Source organism: Pteropus alecto, unplaced genomic scaffold (assembly GCF_000325575.1).
Source record: "Pteropus alecto unplaced genomic scaffold, ASM32557v1 scaffold45, whole genome shotgun sequence".
Taxonomy (NCBI): Eukaryota; Metazoa; Chordata; class Mammalia; order Chiroptera; family Pteropodidae; genus Pteropus; species Pteropus alecto.
This window is the reverse complement of record NW_006442491.1, coordinates 3093259-3116728: the sequence shown is the minus strand read 5'-3', so window position 1 is coordinate 3116728 and position 23470 is coordinate 3093259. Positions and strand designations below refer to the sequence as shown.

Here is a 23470-nt window from a genome sequence, read left to right as displayed (position 1 = left end):
CTCCATCAAGAGAAGAGAGTCCTTTGGCGGAGAGCGTAGGGAGAATTCAACACACACACCAAAGTTAGAGTAAAAAAAAAAGTTTATTAAAAAAAAGATAACACTCCACAGTGTGTGGTCTCCTCTCAGAGGCAGAGAGTGAGAAGGACAGTGAGAGGGACAGAGTAAAGGCACTGAGAAGGGACCCCGAGTGTTCAGGGAATTCAGTTTATCATTTCCTGTGATGTGGACATACAGTGAGGAGGGGAGGGGATTAGCTCTATAGCTCTAAGAATATGTAGAGTGAAAGGCCTGCTGGAAGTTCCCAGCCTTTAATCCATAGGTTCCCCATGGTTTTAGCCATAAGAAATGACTGTTGGTGCCTGTTTCCCCTTCACAGGTGTGGGGAAGTGAGTTGTTAGCAATTCCAGTAGAAATCGTCCTTTGTTCTGACGGTGTCCTCCTGGCCTGGCTGCAGGGCTGATCATATTGCTTTATTAATATTTTAATTCTCTTGCCTCCTCCCTACATTAATAATAGTCTTGAGCTTTGCGTGGCCTCTTCTAAAACATGCAAAGTCTGGGTGCTAAAATCAACCCAGCTTTATTTTCCTTGGCTTAATCATTAAGGTATTCCCTATCTGGTGCACAGACGTGTTTATTCCACAGCCACTGAATGGGTATTTAGTAAGATCCACTGCACGTCTGGATGCTGGGATGGCAGCTCTTGTCTATAATGGAGGGAGGTCTGGAGTGCAGCTAGCTTTGTGGCAAAGTGAGAGAATGGTGACATAAACCATTTCCACCTTTCCACACGTGACTGCTCCTTCAATACGCGAAGATGATGCAGGACAGGGCAAATTTCCCCGAGTTGGGGAAGACCAAGCCCTGCACTGAGAGAAGAGGGTCCTTTGGCGGAGAGTGTAGAAAAAATTCAACACACGCCAAAGTTTGGGTCAAAAGGAAAGTTTATTAAAGGGGAAAAGCGAAGACTAGAGAAAGCAAAGAAAAACCTAAGATAAAGTAAAAAAGGCCCGTTGGGGTGTGTGTGTATGTGTGTGTGTGTGTGTGTGTGAGAGAGAGAGAGAGAGAGAGAGAGAGAGAGAGAGAGAGAGAGAGAGAGAGGGAAAGCGCACTCGTGCAAGCTAGTGCCAGTTTATTTATCATTCTTTAGTTCCTGTGAGTTACAATTTAAAGACTTTGTTTACCCATTTCCTTTGACATGGACATACAGTGAGGAAAGAGGAAGAGTATGTAGTGTGAGAAGGTAAGACTGTTTAGCGTGAAAGGATTGCTGGCAGTTCCCAGCGTTTAGTCCCTAGGTCCCCCATGGTTTTAGCCATAGGGAATGAATGATTTCATTTTGTGTAGAGCGCCACTTAAAGACTCCGTTTTTCATGTTTCCGCTTCACAGGTATGGGAAATGGGTTGTTAGCAATCCCTCGGAAATCTTCCTTTGTTCTGCAGATGGCCTTGTGGCCTGGCTGCAGGCCTGATCAGAATATTGCAGTCTCTGGATGTAGTTTGACTTAACACTTCAGTTCTCTTGCCTCCTTCCTACATTAACCTCACCCAGGAATTCACAGCACAGGCTGCTGGGTCAGTGTCGGTTTTCTAGAGCCTCTACGGTGGCAGTGGGAGGAATTCTGAAGAATTCAACTCCAGCTCATTCTAGTGGTCTTATTTCTCTATCACATCATAAAACAACAAATATTCCATTATATTAAAGTGTTAACTGGAAAAACCCTTCTTGTTTGAGAGTTTACGTTAATGTGGTTTTCTCAAACTGAATTCCTCCTCAGTCATTCATTCCACAAATATTTACAGAGAAGTTACTGTGTACACAGGCCTTTGTCATGGAATGCAGAGGGTCCTCCTCACCACTGCTCCTTTTAAATTCTTGGCCATGGCCACACCAGTGGCCCTGGGAACGGAGAAAACTGCAGATTCGGACCGCATACTGCCAGTAGGACCTTTTCATGAGCCTTCCTGGACCCGTGGGTGTTTCATCCAAGACCTCTCTCATCTCCCTGTTCGGATCGGTTACCCATTTGGAGCGGTCTTCCTGGTGCAGGCTCTGGGACGCTAAAGGAGAAGCCCCAAGCTAGGGTGCTGTCTCAGTTTGGGTTCTTCCAGAAGCAGGCTCTGAACAAAGATTTAAGTGTAAGTAATTCATTTTGGGGAGTAGGGTCTGCGATCCCAGGAAATACTGGAGGGGAGTGGGGAGGTGAATCAGAGAAGGGATTCAAGTGTGTTAGCAATTAAATCAACCCTGTGGATGAGAGCTTAACCTTGCCTCAGTGTAAACGCTGATTGAATCGTCCTTCCCTGGGGTGGGGTGGGGGTGGTGGGATGGTGGGGAGGGAGCCAGGTTTTCCTGTGCCAGCGCCCAGCAGTCCTGGATGAGGGCCTGAGTGGGGTGGGGATTAATTCCTGGCACTTCAGGCCTGTTGGGTTCCTGGGAGGAGCCTGCTTCCATGTCAGAGAAACGTTCAAAAGCTGGGTGTGTCTGAGCAGGGTGGGCACCCGTGGCCTCCTGGAGAGCTGTCTCCAACCCAGTGAATCACCTGAATTCAGACAGATGCTGTAATCCCAGGGCAACTTGAACAGATGCGCTTTTCCAATAAATTCTGTTACCTGTGATATCATTCCAGATGGCAGATGCTGTCAGGTGCTCTGCCCTTTGCTGATGGTCGGGGCAGGTTTGGTTGTTTTGGAGATGGCCGATGATATTTAAAAATTCAGTTTCAGGTATACTTTAGTTGTCAGTATTTTAAACAATTGGTTTTCTTTGTGAATGCATGTTAGTTATTACAAAGAGTTCCTTGTTTAAAGTTATATATACTGCTGCACGGAGACATTCCTGTATTGTGAAGAGTAAATAGGTTTGAGTAAAATGTTGCAGTAAATGGCGTTATTATTTAAACATAGAGTTATCAGTTGCAGTAGAATACTAGTGGCTGCTTAGATCCAAATCTCTTTGCATAACTTTCAACAAATAGAGCAAATTAAAACCATCATTAACAGATACCCACAATATTACTAGGAGACAATTCTGCAAACTTCAGGTTATTCGAAAAGGAGCAGGATAAACACCCAGGTCCAGCCAGACTGGCTTTGGAACCCACCCGTGTTGCGAGACCTCACAGAACAAGTGGAGAGAAAGACAGGAGTCCAGGGAGTCTGCGGTGACCAGCCTAGACATTACCCCTGGAAAGACAAGTCCTATCCTGAGTGGAAATGCTTGAATGTGTGTGGGACCCAAGGCAATGGTCTTAGAAAAGATGAGGCTTCAAGACAGACGAGGAACCTTGGAAGGGCACTCGCTCCTGGGAGACTGAGTGATGTGGAGGAAGAACAGCAAAAGGTGTAAAATTTAGAGTTCCACAGAAAAGAAAGAATCACAAAATCAAGACACCTTCTCCCTCTCCAATAAGTAGCACAATACAATAAAGAAATTGCCCATCACTATATAGACAGTAGAGGGCGCAATTGAATCAAGAAACCTAGTTAGCCACCCCAAGCCCTGTCCCTCATCTGCATCAAACTCATTGCTGGTCCAGAAAAAAAAATATTATAAAAAGAGCAGAAAGCGACAGATAATGTGCAAACAAAGCTTCAAGAAGGAGAAAACATTTTGAGAATGAAAACATTTCAGGGGATGAATGTTATTCCCTCTAAACACACACATATACCCCCCAAAGCAAAAGAAAATGGCATTACAGTGTTCCAACAATAACTAATTAAATATCCAGAGATAAGCATTTTCATTATATATGTGTGTGTGTATAAAACCTCGAATCAAAAATTAAAAAAATATAACTAAAATGGATAAAACTCAGAAGATGCGAAGTGAGAATTAGGTGAACTTGGAAGAAGAAATTAGGAAATTCAGTTTGCGATTGCTAATGTTGTCCATGGGACCATGTTCAATGGATGGCAGACTGACCAATAACCTTGCACCTATGTGTGTTTCCCTTTTCCATTCACAGTTCTTTCTTTCCTGAGCTCCAGCCCAAGGCAAGCATTCCTAGACCATCACTGTACTGCCTCACAATGGGAAGGAAACATTTTGTTTGACTTTCCAACTTCTCTATTAAATGTGACTCTAAGAAATACCCAAATACTTTCCTAGGGTGATTCAAGTGGTACTTGTTAAGTAGACAGCTTCACCTCCCTTGGTAATATGCATATTTTCCGAGATAAACTTTTAAGAATGTTTCTTAATTGCAGTGAATAACCACAATAAATTATGCCATAGTTCACAAAGGAATTTACATGTATATTTATCTTTAAAGTCACATACTTAAACACAGAAATGCTTTGTCTTGGTTTATGTATTTGAAAAATGAGAATGGCAATGGCTTCCTCATATGTGCCATTTGTAGTACTAACTTTAGACTGTGGGGAAGATTATGTTTTTCTAAAGATGACCACAGCGTCATTGCCCATCCCAGGTCTTGTCTTGCCAGTTTTTCAAGAGGTGAAGTCTAATCTCTTTTGTTTGTCGTGGATACATTTGTATGTCACTTGTAACAATAGAATGTTGCCCATACAATACTTCTGAGAATTTCACTTTGCTCTCTGGAACATTCTTGCTGGAGCCTTGAGCTGCCATCTTTCTCATATTTCTGTCTTTAAGTTACACTGTTCCAAGGCCACCACAATGTGAGGAAGCCAAAACTAGCTCATAGGAAGAGACCACATAGGAGCCTGAAACTATAAGAAATAAGAAAAAGATGCCCTGGCAGTCTCCAACTGTGCCAGCCGTGCCTCCCACATCTATCACCCTTTGCTCCAGATGTAGCTACCATCTGGCTTGAGCCACATTTAGAATTTTCAGCCAGAACTAGGGAGCCAGGCCCTTCCTGAATTCCAGACCCTCAGAAACTATAGAGGTAATAAAATGATAGTTGTTTACCTAAGCCACTAAATCTTCTGATGATTTGTTATGTAGCAATAGATAACTAGAATGAACAAAGCCTTAAGGAATAATGACTGTTTCTACAGAAGGAGTAGTAACTATGCCTAATATCTTTTGTCGTAGTTTTATTTTAGATAATTTTTAAAGAAAAGGTTAATAGACCAGAACATGTCTCTTGAGAAGAATTATCTTTCTCTAGATTTAGCTTATAAACTAATCTTTCCACTGGAAAAGAATTGAGTTATTTTCAGATGATTTTCTCTTTTATAGTTGCAGAGTTCCGAATATTACTTTTGGCAAAAGTAAGCGATAGGACAGAGTACTGGAGGGAACTGTTTACTTTGTCTTTGAATGACTTGAGACAAAAAACACAGGAACTAAGAGCATGGCTGCCATTCTAAAGGCTTTTTGATGAAGCCCAAGGTTGGGTAGCTCCCATGCTGGCTACATGTAGCAAACATATTTATTGTCCTAGGCCATACTAAAGAGAAGTGACCTCAAGTGGAGGGCTGGAGTGAGATTTCATTCCTAATGGCATAGTGGCCATGTTACGGAGTCAGACTGCCTGGGTTTGGATCCTGGCTCTCCAACGTACTGGTGGTATGACCACGGGCAAGTAAACTCATCTCACTGTGCCTTAGTTGCTTCATCTGTTGTTATAAGGATTGTCACAAGCGCTGAGTGAAATAATACCTATGAAAGACTTAATAAAATGTCTAGCACATAGTAAGTGCTCAGTGCTCTCAGGATTTCAAGCTCCAGGTCCAGAGACCTAGATCTAGTCAAGAGGGGATAAAACATAAGAACTAAGAACCATTCAGAGATTAAGTTGCTTGATTCAAATGTATGGTTACTATCTACCATGTTATTGCCCTATGCAGTAGACAGGACAATTCCAGATCTGCTTAATCTGTCTAAGGTGATGGTCTTTCCCAAAAAGAGGGAGAGAATTCTAGTGTATGATTTCTTGCAGAAATTTTCAAATATGTTTTCAAAGTTCTATTGTAGAATTTAACATTTAAATTAAAAATATCTAGTTTACTCTCAGCAAACTAGGATTAAAAAGTAACTACCTTAATCTGATAAATGTTAAGTCCAAGCCATATTTAATGGTGAAATACTGACTGCTTTCACCAGTTTTCAGACTTGCAATAAAGCTAAATAATTGAGATCGTGGTATTAAAACAAGGACAGACTAGTGGATCAATAGGACAGAAATGAGAGTCTAGAGACAGACCTATAGATATTCAGTCACTTGGCTTATAAGAAAAGCTACACTGCAATTAAGTGGGGAAAGGAGAGTCTTTTCCACAGATGATGCCAAGTCAGTTGTATATTAATGAGTAGAATAAAGCTTGACCCCTATGCCATACACAAAAAATTATTTCCAGATGGATTATAGACTTAAATATTAAAATTAAAACTATCAACATTATAGAAGAAAATATAAGAAAATATGTTTATGATCTGATACTAGGTAAAGAGCTTTAAAAACATTGATAATAAAAGTAAAAGATTCACAAATTATGCTTCATTAAAATTAAGAACTTTTGTTCCTCAAAAGACACCCTTAAGGTGACATCAGAAGCATGGAGAGTGAGAGATGTCCCCAGATCTCTCCCTTTGAAATAAAAATAAGCTCAACCTCTAAAACTCAACAACACCCAACCTGCACACAAACACGTCTGAGTGAGTGATCTGCGTATCAGAGCTTCCAGAGGTCAGAACCGTGGGAGTCTGGGGGGGTAGATTGGGAGAAACAAAGAAGCTGCCTCTCACAGCTGGAGCTCCCTGCAGGAGGAGGGGGAGTAGAGAAATTGTGGCTGGTTCCCTGAACAGCCCTGCCTGAGGGATCTGTGAGTTCAATGCAGCAGAGCTCAGGGGTCAAGGCAGAAAGTGGAGCAGGAACTAAGTGCAGAGGGGCAACACTGGGTCTTAGCCAGCTGCGGTTGCGAAGCTTGAGGCTGAGATATGGAGATTAGCAGCAACCCCACCCACCAACCCAGAATGCACCATGCCTTCACCCCATATCCTCCCAGACTAGCACCGCTGAGCCCAAGGGGAGTTTGAGCAAATGCTGCCAAGACGAAAATCCAGTATGGGTACCACTGACAGGCTGGGATCAAGAGTGGCGATTGCGATCTGAAGGTTCATCAGAAAAAGAAAAGGCATTATAAGTCTCAAAGCAGAGATCCAAGAGACTTGGATGCCGCTTACTGGAAATTAAAAGAAGAACACTTTAGCAGCAGGCTAATAAACTTCTGTATAATAAGTCTTTCTGAAAAAAAGAAGAATACACTCCCATTATTGCCCAGGTGGAGAAATAGTCCATCAAACACCATGAAGAACCAAGGTGACAAGCAGCTCAGAAAGAAAGAGAAAAATCTCCAGAAAATAAGCTTAAAGACAGAAATGAGATTTAAATGACAGAGAATACAAGATTGTACTTCTGAAAAATCTCAGTGAGATGCAAAATAACTTACATCAACAATTCCAGAAATTGAGAAAAAATTGACTAGCAGAATGAATTTTTTAGCAAGGAGATTGAAACCCTTAAAAAGAACCAAATAGAACTTCTGGAGAGGAAAAACACACTAAAAGAGATGAAGAGTGAAATAGCAAGCTCAAGAAATAGAACTGACCAGTCTATGGCCATGCTACCCTGAACAAGCCTGATCCCGTCTGATCTCAGAAGCTAAGCAGGGTCGGGCCTGGTTAGTACTTGGATAGACCACCCAGGAAGACCAGGTGCTGTAGGTGTAAAAAATAAAAATAAGGGATTGTAAGCTGACAAGGTCCTTGCAATCTGTGAGGTCAACCAAGGGTTGCCTTGCCTTAAAAACAAAAAAAAACAAAAAAAAAGAAAAGAAAAAAAGAGAGAAATGGAATTGACTAAATGGAGTAAAGAATCAGTGATATCAAAGACAGAAATCTAGAATTAATTCAGAAGGAAGAATAGACTGAAAAGTGAAAGAGAAATACAAGAAGTAGTTGACACCATCAGGAAAGGTGATGTAAGAATAATGGGTATTCCAGAAGGAGAAGAAAAAGAGAAGGCATCAGAGAGCATATTCAGACAAATAGTTGATGAGAATTTCCCAAATGAACTGGAGCTTAAAATCCAAGATGCTAACAGAACACCCAATTATCTCAACCCAAAAAGTCTTTCTCCAAGAGACATTATATTAAAATTATCAACAATTAATGACAAAGGAAGAATTCTCAAGGCAGCCAGGGAAAATAAGATGGTAATCTATAAAGAAACTATCATCTATAAAGAAACATTAGACTATCATCAGACTTCTTAGCGCAAACCTTACAAGCTAGAAAGGAGTAGAAGCAAATATTCAAACTATTAAATGAAAGGAATTACCAGCCAAAAATAATGTATCTAGCAAAGCACTCCTTTTGATTTGAAGGAGGAATAAAGACCTTTCTAGACTTAAAAAAGTTGAGGAAATTCTCCACTATGCGGCCTGCATAACAGGAAATACTGAAGTGGGGCAGCTCACCTAAAACAAAATGACAAAAAAAATAACCTAACTAAGAGTAAGGTGACTAGCAGGCAAATAGAAGCAGAGGAGTGCAACCCTTACCAAGAACAGGGCATTACAAGCTTAAACAATAAGAAGGGAATTGCTATTGCAAGATAGAAATGAACATTCACCCTACGTAGGAAAAATTTGAGACAACAGTAACAGAAAAGGGGAGGAATCAAAGATCCAGATTCACAAAGGGGAATGGAGATAAGGCACATGCAGAAGAAAATGGACGACTGTATATATATACATATACACTATCTTTTACATATTTTTAATGGTTACCACACGCCAAAGATCCAGAACTGAAGTACAAAACATAAAACAAGAAGGACCAGAGGGAAAATCCACAAAACCTAACTAAAATAAAATAACAGACAGAAACGCAAGGAAAGAGAAACAATGGAAACACCGAGCTATCAGAAAACAAATATAAAATGGCTATAGGAAAACCTCATATTTCAATAATTGCCCTAAAAGTAAATGAACTGAATTCACCAATAAAAGGGCACAAAGTTGTAGATTGGATCAAAAAACAAAACCTAGCCATGTGCTGCTGCCTCCAGGAGATGCATCTCAGTTCCAAAGACAAATATAAACTCAAAGTGAAAGGTGGAAAATGATATTTTAAGTCAAATGGCATTCAGAGAAAAGCGGAAGTAGCAGTACTAATATCGGATGAAATAGACTTCAAAATGAAAAAGGTAAAGAAAGATACCGAGAGACACTTCATAATGATAAAGGGATCATGCACCAAGAAGACATAACAATTATTAATATCTATGTCAGGGAGAATAGAAATATGTAAAGCAATTACTAGCAGAACTAAAGGGAGAAACAGACCAAAACACTGTCGTAGTAGGGGACCTAAATACCCTACTGTCGGATATGGACAGATCATCCAAACAGAAAATCAATGAGGAAATAACATCCTTAAATGACACATTAGACCAATTGGACATAATTGACATTTAGAGAGCCTTTCATCTCCAAACAGCTGCTTATACATTCTTCTCTAGTGCACATGGAATATTCTCAAGGATTGACCATATGCTGGAACACAAAACTAGCCTCAACAAATAGAGGGTTGAAATCATACCAACCATATTCTCTGATCATAATGCTTTGAAGCTGGAGATCAACTGTAAAATGAAAGTGGGAAGAACCTCAAATGCATGGTAATTAAATAACATGTTACTGAAGAATGACTGGGTCAGAGAAGAAATAAAAACAGAGATCAAGAGATATATAGAAATGAATGATAATGGTGGTACAACATATTAAAACTTCTGGGACATGGAAAAGTGGTAATAAGAGGAAAGTTCATATCATTACAGGCCTATCTCAAAAAAAATAAGAATGAGCCCAACACTTCATTTAACCTAACACTTCACTTAAAAAAAACTAGAAAAAGAACAAATGAAGCCTAAAATCAGCAGAAGGAAAGAAATAATCAAAATTAGAGCAGAATTAAATGAAATTGAAAACAAACAAACAAACAAAAAGTAAATGCAACAAAGAGCTGATTCTTTGAGATGTTTAATAAAATTGACAACCCCCTGGCTAGACTCACTAAAGAAAAAAGAGAAAGGACACAAATAAACAAAATCAGGGATGAAAGAGGAGAAATTATGACAGCCACTGCAGAAATACAAAGGATCATACAAGAATACTATAAAAAAGTACGTAACATAAAATTTAACAACCTGGAAGAAATAGACAAATACTTAGAAATATACAGCCTTCCTAGACTGAATCAAAAGGAACTGGAAAATCTAAATAGACTGATCAGCAGTACAGAAATTGAAACAATCATCCAAAACCTACCAAAAAGTGAAAGTCCAGGACCAGATGGCTTCACCAGTGAATTCTCCCAAACATTCAATAAGATTTAATACCTATTCTCGTCAAACTCTTCCAAAAAAAAATCAAAGAGGAGGCAATACTTCCCAACTCATTTTATGAGGCCAATATTACCCTGATACAAAACCTGGTAAAGATAACACACAAAAAGAAAGCTACAGACCAATATCTCTCATGAACACAGATGCAAAAATCCTAAATAAGATACTAGTGAATCGAATACAGCAACATATTAAAACGATTATACACCACGGTCAAATGAGCTTCATCTCAGGGGCACAGGGATGGTTCAACATACATATGCAAATCGATTAATGTGATACACCACATAAACAAATTGAAAAATAACAATCATATGATCACATCAATAGATGTGGAAAAAGCCTTGGACAAGGTACAGCATCCGTTCATGATCAAAACACTTAACAAAGTCAGTATAGAAGGAAAGTACCTTAACATAATAAAGGCCATATATGACAAACCCTCAGCCAACATTATACTTAATGGTGAAATACTAAAAACCTTCCCTCTAAGATCAGGAACAAGGCAAGGCTGTCCACTACTGCCATTCTTATTCAGTATAACATTGGAGGTCCTCATGAGTGCAATCAGGCAAGAGAAAGATATAAAAGAAATCTAAATAGGAAATGAAGTCAAACTGTCACTATTTGCAGATGACATAATTATATCGAAAACCCTAAAGACTCCACAAGTACACTATTAGAAAGAAGAAAATACAAGTTTCTGGATGCAAAACAAATCAATGTTCAAAAATCCATAGCATTCCTATATTCTAATAATGAATTGTCAGAAAAAGAAATGAAAAAAAAATTTCTTTTGCAATTGCAACAGAAAGAATAAATACCTAGCAACAAACTTGATGAAATATGTGAAGAACTTATGTAATGAAAAGTATAAGACCCTATTAAAAGAAATTGAAGAAGACAGAAAGAAATGGAAAGATATTCTGTGTTCTTGGATTGGGAGAGTCATAGTTAAAATGGCCTTAAGTATCTAAAACATTATACATATTTAATGCAATCCTCATCAAAATCCCATTAGCACTTTTTAAAGAAATAGAACAAAAAATTATCAGATTAGTATGGAAGTACAAAAGACCTTGAATCGCCAAAGCCATCCTAAGAAAAAAGAATGGGACTGGAGGCATCAATCTGCCCGACTTCAAACTATATACTACAATGTGAAAATAATCAAAACTGCATGGTATTGGCAGAAACAGACGCCCAGATCAGTGGAATGGAATTGAGAGTCTAGAAATAAGCACTTGTTTATACGGGCGAATAATTTTTGACAAAGCCAAAAACATACAAAGGAGAAAGGAAATGGTGTTAGAAAACTGCAAATGGTGTTAGAAACTAGACTGTTGTCTGTCAGCACACACCAAAATTAACTCAAAATGGATTAAGGACCTGAATAAAAGACCTGAAACAATAAATTGTATTGAAGAAAACATGAGAACTAAACTCATGGACCTCGGACTTAAAGAGGATTTTATGAATTTGACTTCAAAGGCAAGGGAAGTAAAAGCAAAAATAAATGAATGAGACTACGTCAAACTAAAAAGCTTCTGCACAGCGAAAGAAACTGTCAATAAGCCGAAGAGACAGCCATCCAAATGGGAAAATATCAATGCCTCCGATAAGGGCCTAATAACCAAAATATAGAAACAATTCATATAACTCAATAACAACAACAACAACAAAAGAAACATCCAATTTAAAAAATAGGCAGAGGACCAGAACAGACACTTCTCCCAAGAAGCCATACAAATGACCAACAAACATATGAAAGGATGCTCAACTTCATTAGCTGTTAGGGAAATGCAAATCAGAACCACAATGAGACACCATTCACACCTGTTAGAATGACTTTTATCAACAGGACAGGTAATAACAAGTGTTGGAGAAGATGTGGAGAAAAAAAGAACCCTCACATACTACTGGTGGGACTGCAAATTGGTAACAACCACTATGGAAAACAGTATGGAGGTTTCCCAAAAAACTAAGAATTGCTCTACCACATTATCCAGCAATCCCTCTACTGGATATTTACCCCGAAAGACTTGAAAACATTTATCTGAAAAGATATATGCACACTGATGTTCATAGCAGCATTATTCACGGTGGCTAGGATGTGGAAGCAACTGAAGTGTCCTACCATAGATGATTGGATAAAGAAGCTGTGGTACATATATACAATGGAATATTACTCAGCCATAAGAAGAGATGAAATACTGCTATTTGCAACAGCATGGATGGACCTTGAAATAATCATGCTAAGCAAAATAGGCCAGACAAAGAAGTTGAAAAACGCATATCACTTATATGTAGGATATAAATCTAAAAGCAATAAACAAACATGACAAACAAACAAAGACTCATGGATATGGACAGTAGACTAGTTGTACCAGAGGGTGGGGGTAAGGGGAAGGTAGATGGGATAATAGGGGTCAAATATGTAATAACAGAATGCAATCTAACTATGGACGGTGAACACACAATGCAATATATATATATAGATGACTTACTGTTGAATTGTACATTTGAAACTTATTGGATTTTGTTGATCAAAGTTACCATAATAAACAAAAATTGATGTTAAATAAAAGACACCCTTAAAGGAGTAACAAGCAAGCCACAAATTTTGAAAAGGTATTTGCAATACATGCATTCAGCCAAGGACTGACATCCAGGAGTGTGTGTGTATCAGGCAACCCAATTTAAAAATGAGCAAAAGACGACAAAACTTTATAAAGGAAGATTTAAAAATACTCAAGAAATACATGAAAAAAATGAGGTTCAACCAGAGATGGTCTCATCTTAACTAAATGATATTCTCACTAGAAAAATGCAAATTAATACCACAATAATATATTATTACACATCTACCAAAATGTCTTAAATTAAAATGACCAACAACATAAAATATTAGTGGAGCAACTGGAACTCTCCTACAATACAGGAGGGCTATCAATTCGTACAAGATTAAAAAAAAATGTTTGGCTGCATTTACAAAAGCCTAATATACATTGACCCTATGACACAGATTATGCCGTGAAGTACACTTAACAGAAATGAGTACTTACATCCACAGTGCAAGAGTGTTTGTAACAACTTTATTTGCAATAGCCCCAGACTGGAAACTTCAGTTGTCTACATAGTGATGAAAAATAATGACCCTTCTGACACAACAACATGAATGAATCTCACAGACACAATATTGACTTAAAGAAATCAGACACAAGGTAGTTCATATTTCGTGGTTCCATTTTTATGAAGTTCAAAAACAGGCCAATCCTATTTATATGGCACAAGTCAAAACAGTGATTATCCTTTGAGATTACTGAATAGGAGAAGGCATGAAAGAACCGTCTTGGATGGTATAAAAAATCATCAATCTGAAACCTTAAGATTTGTGTACTTAGCTGTATGTAAGCAATACTTCAGTAAGATTTCTCCTTCCTTATCTTTTTGTGGCAATCTTTTAATTTTCTTCTTATTCCTTTACGACTTCTTTATTTCCACTGGCTTCTTTTCTCTCATTTTGTACAAGATTCTTTCTGCAGTTCACTTATTTTCTCTCACTACAATCCGTATCTTGGGCATTTCACTGACTTGTGGCCTCAGCTGTCTTTTTTCTATAGGGGACTCATATCTCTTGCTCCAATCTGACTCCTCCTGTAGGGTCATCATACTGTCAGGGACATCTGTTATCTAGTCCTCCATTGTATGCTTCAGTCCCCTCTATAGCACCCTCCAGAGTTGTTGTCCACTCTGTGCTTTAATTTCTTTGATAAGGAGGAAAATGCCCCCACACCACAGTGCTAGCTAGAGAGTCTTTACCTTGACTTGCAATTTGCCTTCCTCTCATTTCCATCCTTTGGTTTCTATATTTCCCTTTTATATATTACTGATCAAGTCTGATTCCCCTTTCACGTGACAGGGGGCCTTCTCTGCTTTTTCCCCACTCCAAGTTAAGCATTCAAGACTCCTTCAAACATTTTCCCCAAACTATGGTCACATATTTAATTTCTGTCCACTTTAGGACAGGCTCCAATTTTATTATGTTCCTGTTAAAGTGTGGCACCCAGAATTAAAAAGTAGAGTTCAAGGTCATTTGGCTTTTATGGACCATCACTTCCCTCACTGTAGATGTTGTTTTCTAGATGTACAGTTACCCATTTGTCCCTGTTAGTGTTTCAACTGACTGTTGGATTTCTCAATATGGATATCCTCCAGAACCTCAGACTCACTTTACCCAAAAATGGAATAATCATACACCCACTCACAGCAGCAGTGCCTCTACTCTAGTCTTTATAAGGCCATCAGGTCAGGTTCCTGCTTCCCACACAAGCAAGTGGCCTTATTAATCACCACTCTCTCTTCATTCTCTCTTTGTGTATGTGGGTTTTGGGGAAGGGAACTTTTTATCCTGATACAGAATTATCTCTTTATTCTTGTTACTATTTCAGCCAGTGTTAGACTTTTTCAGATGAGACTCAACTCTTCTAAAAATATAATAATCATCCACCCACCCATAGCAGTTTCTTCTCCCAACTTCCTTATCCTCTTCATGGCCATACATGGCCATATATGATGCTTCCTCATGTGTAGCACAATCAAGTGCTGTCTCTCCGTAATAGCTCTTATGTCTGGCAGCTTCTTTCCTAGTTCAAGTCCATAGTTTCCTAATTGAGATCTTCATTATCTGGTCTAAGTGGTCTTTCTACCTCCAGCATTCCATCCAGAGATTTCATTGGCTCCAATGAGTTCACATTGTACAATGGATGCCCTCCCCTTCATCGGCACCCTTACCTGACCTACGTTTCTCCTCTACTTCCCAGTCCCCCAGGGCCAACCAGTATCCTAATGCTTTCACTTCAGCACACCTGTTTTTGGCCAAGTTATTCTCCCCAAACTAAAATATCTTTCCCCATGCTTCCTCAGTTGAAAGCGCATTCATATTCTGCATCCTTTTCAGATGCCCACATCTAAAAACAGAAAGCTATTTGTGTTCCGACAATGTTCAGCTTAAACCTTGAACAAAATCCAACAAATAGTTGTTAAAATGGATAAACAAATGAGTGACTTGCACCTTTCTTTACCTGGCAAATAGAAATGGTTGCAAAATTGCCATGGTTAGATATATCTGTATTCCAAGAAATATCGATCATTTCTGAAGATAGGAAGATATTTCCAAAATAATGAGAAAAATAACATTAAAGAAAATGACTCAATACAATATCAGGGATCTTATTTAATCTTACACATTTAAGCAAAAGTCAAAGAATCTAATTTGGAGATACAGAGCTGAGGTTTAGATGGCTAAAGATCGACAAGTCTTACCTTGTCCTTTGAAAGAAAAAATACCAGAGTAAAAGGAAGTGTGCTCCTTGCTTCAGATAATAATATTACAAAGAAGTGAGAAAAATGTCATAAAGTCATGGAAACATGGCTTGTGAGGGAAAAATTGATATTAGTTGAGGAAAGTTAACTAAGAATTCCATTTTAAAGTAATCTGAAGTAATCTAAAATATTCAATCTAAAGCCTCTCCATTACACAAAAGTTTTGGAAAGGGAACAAAAATATATAACAAATTTAAGTCATTTTTTGTAGGTGCTGTAATTACTATTACAAAAAAAATATTCCTCAGAGTAAGTGTCTCTAGAACTGATAATAGGAGATGTTTTATTGGGAAGTATTACTATTTTCTTGCAAAATCAGCATTCGGAATGACTGATCAGTACAGCTGGGGGTTGTTAGTTATTCTGGTTTTACTGTGCTCATTTCATCCAACAAATAGATAAGGGATGCAGAGTCTTCTAAACTTACCATAAATGTTCATGTTTGGGATTACCTGCAATCGCTGTCTTAATTCCATCTGTATCTCCTTCCCTCCCTCCGTCCCCCATCCAAATTCTTTGCAGGCAGTTTTCTGTGATTGCGATGGGTGGGGGGCAAGATCCCCTCTAGGGGAAAGGCCATAGCAGTGGACAGGGTCACTTGGAAAGTGTGAGCTGAAAGAGAAACTATTCTTTATAGGTGGAGGAACTGCCCTGGGAAGGTGTCGGAGAGGGGAATGAGGCTCCTGGCCACGCTCCTTTGCTGAGGTGCCACCTGTCATCAGTGGTCCACACCAATTTCCCAAATTCTAATTTCAACAGTAAAAATCTACATTTTTAGAAGGTAGCAAGCAGGGTCACTTGGAAAGTGTGAGCTGAAAGAGAAACTATTCTTTATAGGTGGAGGAACTGCCCTGGACAGGTGTCGGAGAGGGGAATGAGGCTCCTGGCCACGCTCCTTTGCTGAGGTGCCACCTGTCATCAGTGGTCCACACCAATTTCCCAAATTCTAATTTCAACAGTAAAAATCTACATTTTTAAAAGGTGGCAAAAGAAGGAGATTCAAGAATGTAACTTGCTTTACATTAATCAAATACTGACTGATTTTCCATGAAGATTTAAACAAGAGCAGAATTCATACTGGTCTCCAGAGAGAATCATGTAGATCAGACAAAATCTAAATGGTGATAATACAATGCAATGTACATGCCATGTAAAAGCATGTAAACTAAGGCGTATTAACTAAATGCAGTGAGTGTTCAAAGAGTGAGGGGTACATTTGGCTGGGAGTTCAGCAGACTTGGGGAGTGGTGCAAGAGCCACACTCTTATAGGGTTATAGGTGAGGACAGTGGTGACTGATGAACTGAAGACAAATCTGTGCTTTGCCACTGACCAGCTAGCTCGTGGCGCTAAGCAGATCATATCACCTCTTCCTGCTATAAAGTGAGAATTGAATGCCACTCACTTCATAAGGCTGCTGCGATGGCTTAAAGGAGTTGCATGAAAATTGTTTAACATAGTACTTGGCCTGCAATTAATTTTTTTTTCAGATTTTAAAATGTTTTATTTGCGTATTTAAAAATTGTGCATTCCAATAATTAAAATCATTTGAACAACAAAAAAATGGCATTTCCAAAATACAGCCTGCAGGACACATTGGATCAGCTTGATTTTCACTCTAGATTTCACTGTTGTCCCACCCAGTGTCTGCCTTCACCAACATGCAAGTTCTTTACCTACCCTGCCAGCCAGACAGACAGGTGGGGGAGAGGTGGGTGCCGCCTTCGTTGTCAGTAGTTCTTGGATGTGAAAAGGGGGCAGCACAATCATTTAAACTTGATCCAACCTCTTTGCATCTTACAAAGTTAAACAGCTGAAAGAAGTCAAATAAGAAGGCAAATAAAAAAAGAAGGCAGTGCTTGTGGGAATGTACAGTGCATATTGGCAGTACGTGTCTCATTATGATTCACCTGCCTGCTTCTCCTTTTCAATTGTTTATTTTGATGGCAGTGAGTTTTTCTCTTGCATTTCTGTCTTCTTCAATTTCGACTTATCGAATTTCTCCATCTCAGCCATATCGGGTTTGTCAGCCATGGTTGCAGAGGAAGCAGAGCAAGGAAGCGAGGAGTGAATCCAATCTGCTCAGTGGCTGTTGACATGTGATCAGTGTCAAAATTGTTAATGAAGCGTCTTACATAATTTTTTGTTTGAAGTCTGCAAAACATGGTGTGTTTTTTCGACTCACGGCACATCTCACTTCGAACTCCCCACATCTCAAGTGATCGTTAGCAGCATAGGACTGGTGGCTGTTGTGTTGGACTGTCTAGCCATGGAAGTTCTTGCTCTGATAAGGGTAACTCTCTGTCCCCTCTCCTTTAAAGAGATAGATGGCAATGCCTTTCTCCAATACAATCAATTTAAAGAGGAAAAAAAGGAATGGAAAAAGATAGGGAGAAAAAGTACTCCAGATGTCTTTCACAGCTGGCCTAGTGAATTCCGAGATATTCACTAACAAAAGCACTTTGGTCAAAGAATTTTGGGAGATAATGGAACATACTTTAATCCTTTTAGATCATATTCACAGAGACTCTAGAAATCTTGCAACAAAGAAACCTGTTTTAATCCTTGTAACTCCACAATTCCCAATTTACTAGTATTATAGAACAATGTTTTCTTTTAACACACACTAACGTTGTTAACATTGGTTGGCAGCCTGTTCTCTTCAACCTTTTTCTTTGAGGGTTTTAGTTTTTAAATATTTTATAAGGGCTTTAGAGCTTCCCATGAAAATAGTGACTCAGTATTTCTCACGGTGCATTGCATCTACTAGATGCTCACTCAATATTTGTTTAGTGAATGAAGAGTTGTGATCAAGACACGCCCCCCCCACATTAGTTTTCCTCCATAGAGAAATTAAATGAAAACTTATGATCATTTACAATTGTGAAGATTAGAAACACTTTCATATACCCTGGAGAAATTTTAGTTTGCTAAGAAACCAATGTATTTGAAATGAATTTGTATTTCTCTTAGGAACACAACCATGTTAAAGTTTAATAACTGAATTGACAACAGATGCCCTTTGCTAAGGAAATGGTTCTTGTGTCCACACATTGTGAGACCAATACAGCAAGGTTGAGACAGCTACCCAAGTCATTCCAGCTGCTTCACCCCAGTCCAAGGGACTGCTTCTCCTGTCTGCTTCTTTTTTTAATATGTAGTTATATTTTTCTTGTATAAAGACACAGTCTTTATGGTGCTAGTGTTTTAAGTTTCTGTATAAAAGGTTTTATAACATGTCATATATGTCGACTGTAAGCTCAGTTTAACATCTCTTCTTTAAGTTGGCTTGAGTTTGGCTAGTTTTTGTGTTTTTGTATTTTTTTAAATCAAAACCTCTTTGGAAATACTGATAGCATTTTGCTTGGTGGGTTTTTTCCCCACAGGTACTCAAAAAAAGTTGTCTTAAGCACTTAAGGATGCGACTGCAGCAACATTAATGAAAATTAAGTATTGGCAACAACATTGAATTAATTTTTCCCACGTAGTAAGAGTGCTGGATACTTAAAACTAGTCTAATGTTAGAAGTATACTAACTTGAGAGACTGCCAGTGATGGCAAGTCCCCTTCTCTGTAAGGCCAGCTGTGTTTATAAGCCTCCCTAGTGTACCGTTTTGTTAAATCCAAATTGGAAATACATGCCAGAATGCTAAAACTCACTCAACAAGCATTAATGCAAATGCCTGCTTCATGCTCCATACTCTGTGACACCTACAGTGTACGGACAAAGGAAAAATTAAGATCAGCATCCTCGAGCAACACACTGAAAGAACATAATTAAGATCTAAGAGCTGTAAGTTTGGGGGTCCAAAATGTAATCATTTAAGGATGTTTCAAATAGATGAAATGCTGCATGATAATATAGATGTAAAATGATGGTTATTCGGCAAAGGATATTCTCAGGTACACATATTCTTTTGGGGAATTTTTGAAATACCTTTTTATTTCAAAGATAATACTTAATTTATTTAACTCTGTTCTGGATAGTGTTTTTCAAACTGTGGATCATGACCCCCTAGTATATTATGATTCATTAATAGGTGAAGTTGGGCATATCCAGCATTGTTTTAAATAAAAGTGAGTGAAATGGAAAACATCAGAATGTATAGCTGGTAGTAAGACTTAAGTATTATTTTATGAAATGTTTGTTTCTGTCTTGTATGTGTGTGTATGGGTATGGGCCATGTATTACTGTGGGCAGAAATCAAAAGAGTTTGAAAGCCATTAATCCATAGGTCACTGGTTCTCAACCTTAGCTGCACACTGGAATCACCCAATAGGCTTTGAAAAGTAATGCTGTGTAGTTGCCACTCCCAGATATTCTTCTGTAATTGATTTGGGGTGTGATCTGGGCATGGAGTTTGCATAAAACTTCTCAGATATGCAGTCAGGGTTAAGAGCCCCTGAAGAGTTGAGCTTTGTAGCCAAGTTCTGCCAGGTAATTTCAGTGCCCACCTGTGGTCTGTATTTACGTAATTTGCATTGGGACCAAGTCATCCCGCAAATTGGAATTGTTGCAGGGTAAGAGGATGGAGCAGAAGGGACTATGGATATAGATAATGTCTTTGCCCCCAAGTTAAGGGCTATTGCATATACGAGAGAATGAAAGATTCACAGTAGTTCAGATAGAGAAATGTAGAGGGAGAATTCAGAGAGTGGAAGAGAGATTGGAATAATCTGAATTGTGTGAGCAGTTCCACCTGCCATTCCACTCAGTGCGTGAGTGTCCCAGAGTTGGTATGATGTGGGACATCACAGTTTGATGTTCCCCAGGTGGTCCATTCATGGGTGCCTCTCACTATTGTGAAGCGGTTTGTCCATATAGCAGTTTCCTTTAGGGTAATCCTTGAATTGTTTTCTTACGTTAGCTCTTCTCCTCACAGAAGATACAACTCCACTATGTTCGTTTTTCAAGGAGTGACTTAGTTTCGGCACAACAGCATCACATGTTACATTAAATTAATCTTATTACTTCTAATTGTGAGTTTTACGTTCTTGTTCTTATATAATTTATAATTATACTTGGTTGTATAATTGCATAAAATCGTGAGAATAGGTGTTTTTACTTAGCTATTTTATTTGTACAATCTTATTTAATATTGTAATATAAACAATATGATGGAGGAAGCATTTGAATTTTTGTCCTTTGAAAGGATAACCTTCCTTTGCTCTCTGTGACTATGTGGCTCACCCTAAATACAGTAAATCAATCCAACTACTTATTACTTATCTCTTAGCAAAGATCAGAAGACATTGTGAAGTAATGTATATGGAGCTTAAAGTTTATGGGGATTATTTTTCAGTAGTCCTATCTATGTGTGAAGTAGAAGAAAATCTGTATTAAGAAGGAAAGTGAGATTTAAGTTTTCACCAAAAAAAAAAAAAATAGGTGATGATGATGATGACAACGAATGGTTTTGGTGATGGTGCAGTTAATATTTATTGAGCATTTACTAAGTACCCTGCAATGGGACAGTGCTTTCCATGGATTATTTTACTAGATCCTTAGAATACCCCATTGGGATAGGTTCTATTACAGCCATTCCACTTAACACCCAGGGAACCAGAGTAAGTAATTAAGTAATTTGTCCGAGAGACTCAGCTAGGATTCAAGACCAAGTATGTTGCGTCCAGGCCTGAGAACTGAGACTTCTCAAGTATGTGGAGAGGGGCAGGACAGAATTTTGAATATAGGGAACGAAGTAAGGAATGTGTGTGACATCTGTCAGGGAGCATATCGGAGGAGGAAGTCAGAGTCCAATTATATGCCTGACGGAGGAGGAGTTGAGACTGTGAAATATTAATGAGTTTTTAAAAAAATGACATTATCTTCTTATGCTGATGTAGGGGTGTCTGATAAGACATCCTAAGAATAGAATAAGTAATGTACAGGATGACATATAATAAACATTTCATTAAAAAAGAAACAAATACGTGTGTATGTGTTTATGTGAGAGAAAGAAAGAGGTTGAGTATTTAGATGCACAGATCTGTAAATATATAATCCCAAATTATAACAGTGTCTACCTCTGCCAAGGATGCAGGCTACGAGTATTAGTGGTGATGGTTAAAGGGAACTGGAACTTTGAGCTAATATTTGTGCTTTGTTTTATCTTTGTTTGCAAATAAGATGACTGCATTCATGTACTTAGATAATTTTGAAAAGGTTAGGGGGTTGCTACAAAAATTAAATAGGAGATAATTTGGGAATTTTATATTCGGGTTAGTTCTATCTCTAAATCCTAGACTAGAAGATTGCAGGACTCTTTAAATTTGTAGGCGCTGATTTGATGCAAGAAGTAAAGGAATAAACAAATTGTCACTTAATTGATAGAAAAGACAGCATTATTGCTGATGAGTTTCAATTTTTTAAGTGAAAGACTAGAGTTTTAGATATCTGAGCATTGGTGTAGGGATTTAGAGAATGCTCCCTCTTCAGTTGCCTGGCCCAGAGATGGGGGTGAGGGATCAGCATAGGAAGGAGAGGGCACTCACTGTGCTCTCGTCTATCAGTGCCTCCTCCTGGAGCCAGGTGAGGAGGCAAGTGCTCTGTGTGGGTATTCATGGTATTTTTTAAATGCATAAAAAACCCTAAATATTTGATTTTGTGTATTGTAGATGGACAAAAGGGATCCGGACTTCTGAACTTCTACTGAAAAAGATAAAATGTGCGAGCACTTTATCATGCTGGGAAGGTTGGGGCTGGACTGAAGTGGAAGACGAGAAGAGATGCTGGAGTGAAAGGTATGTAACAACAAGATTATAAAACCCAGTGTGTAGCAACTCAGAAACTGCTTTTCATTTCCAAGTTCTTCAGTGGGATGAGTACACTGTGTACTCTAGCTTTGTTGTGTTTATATGGATATGACTTCTCTCTGACAGAGGGTCAGGTGTTGACCTGTTTCCAGGTATCTGAGGGATTCGATGCCTTGACCACAGGGGCCAAACCAAGATCAAGAGTGCTGAGGAATGCCAAGAGTATAAACTGTAACTGCGCACATTAATGGAGCACTAACCATGTGCCAAGCACAGCTCTAAGCACGTCAGTGGATTCATTCGTTTAATTCTCACAGCACCACCATGAAGTAGGCACTGCTGTTGCCCCTATCTTAGACATGGGGACATTGGGATGCACAGAGAACCTGGTCGATTACTGAGAGGGCTCAGTCATTACTGAGAGAGGCCCAATCCCCACATGAAAGGCTTACTCCTCTTTCTCTTTTTGTTATACAGTTCCCACTTACCTTTCCTCCCGTCTCCACTTTTCATCTTTTTTTCCATAGAATTATAGATCTCCACATTGAAAGAGAATTAGCATCAAAGAAATGTCAGTATAGGTCACTGGGGCAGACCATATTTTCCAAAATATCCACAGCAATATTGATGCTCTTCCAGAACCTTCCCACATCCCCTCAAGCCAGGAAGTTTACTTTTCCTCCCCTTGGTGGAATCCGGGTGGGCGTGGTGACTGCCTTGACAGAGAGAATGTGTAAGAAATGACACTTAGTGACTTCAGAGTGGATCAGCAAAGGTGACGTGGTGTTCACCTGGCTCTCTCATTCTCTCAGATGCTTGCCTTTGAGACCAGCCACTATAATGTGAGGAAGCACAAGCCCCATAAAAAAGCCATGAGTTGATGTTCTTTCCAACAGCCCCACCTACAGCCCTACTGACCTGTGAGTGAGACTTTGGAAGACTCCAGCCCCAAGCTTGGAGCTGCCAGCACTGACAGAGTAAAGTG

The 23470-nt window shown here is 38.9% G+C and overlaps 1 protein-coding gene and 2 pseudogenes across 8 annotated transcripts in view; 2 read left to right on the top strand and 1 right to left on the bottom strand.

Annotated features, from left to right (window-relative positions):
• RIN2 (Ras and Rab interactor 2) overlaps nt 1–23470 on the top strand; it is a 202998-nt gene that overhangs the window by 24144 nt on the left and 155384 nt on the right. For 3 of the 8 annotated variants that reach the window (XM_015597148.2, XM_015597153.2, XM_025040004.1), the window contains exons 1-2: nt 1843–2141; nt 22348–22473. The gene's annotated coding sequence lies outside the window, so the exon portion shown is untranslated. Of the gene's footprint in view, nt 1–1842; nt 2142–22347; nt 22474–23470 lie in introns of those variants that run through there. The other 5 variants (XM_015597149.2, XM_006921552.3, XM_025040008.1 and 2 more) reach the window with 3 other exon arrangements.
• Nucleotides 7547–7662, top strand: LOC112471180 (annotated as a pseudogene).
• On the bottom strand, nt 17629–18017 carry LOC102895274 (annotated as a pseudogene).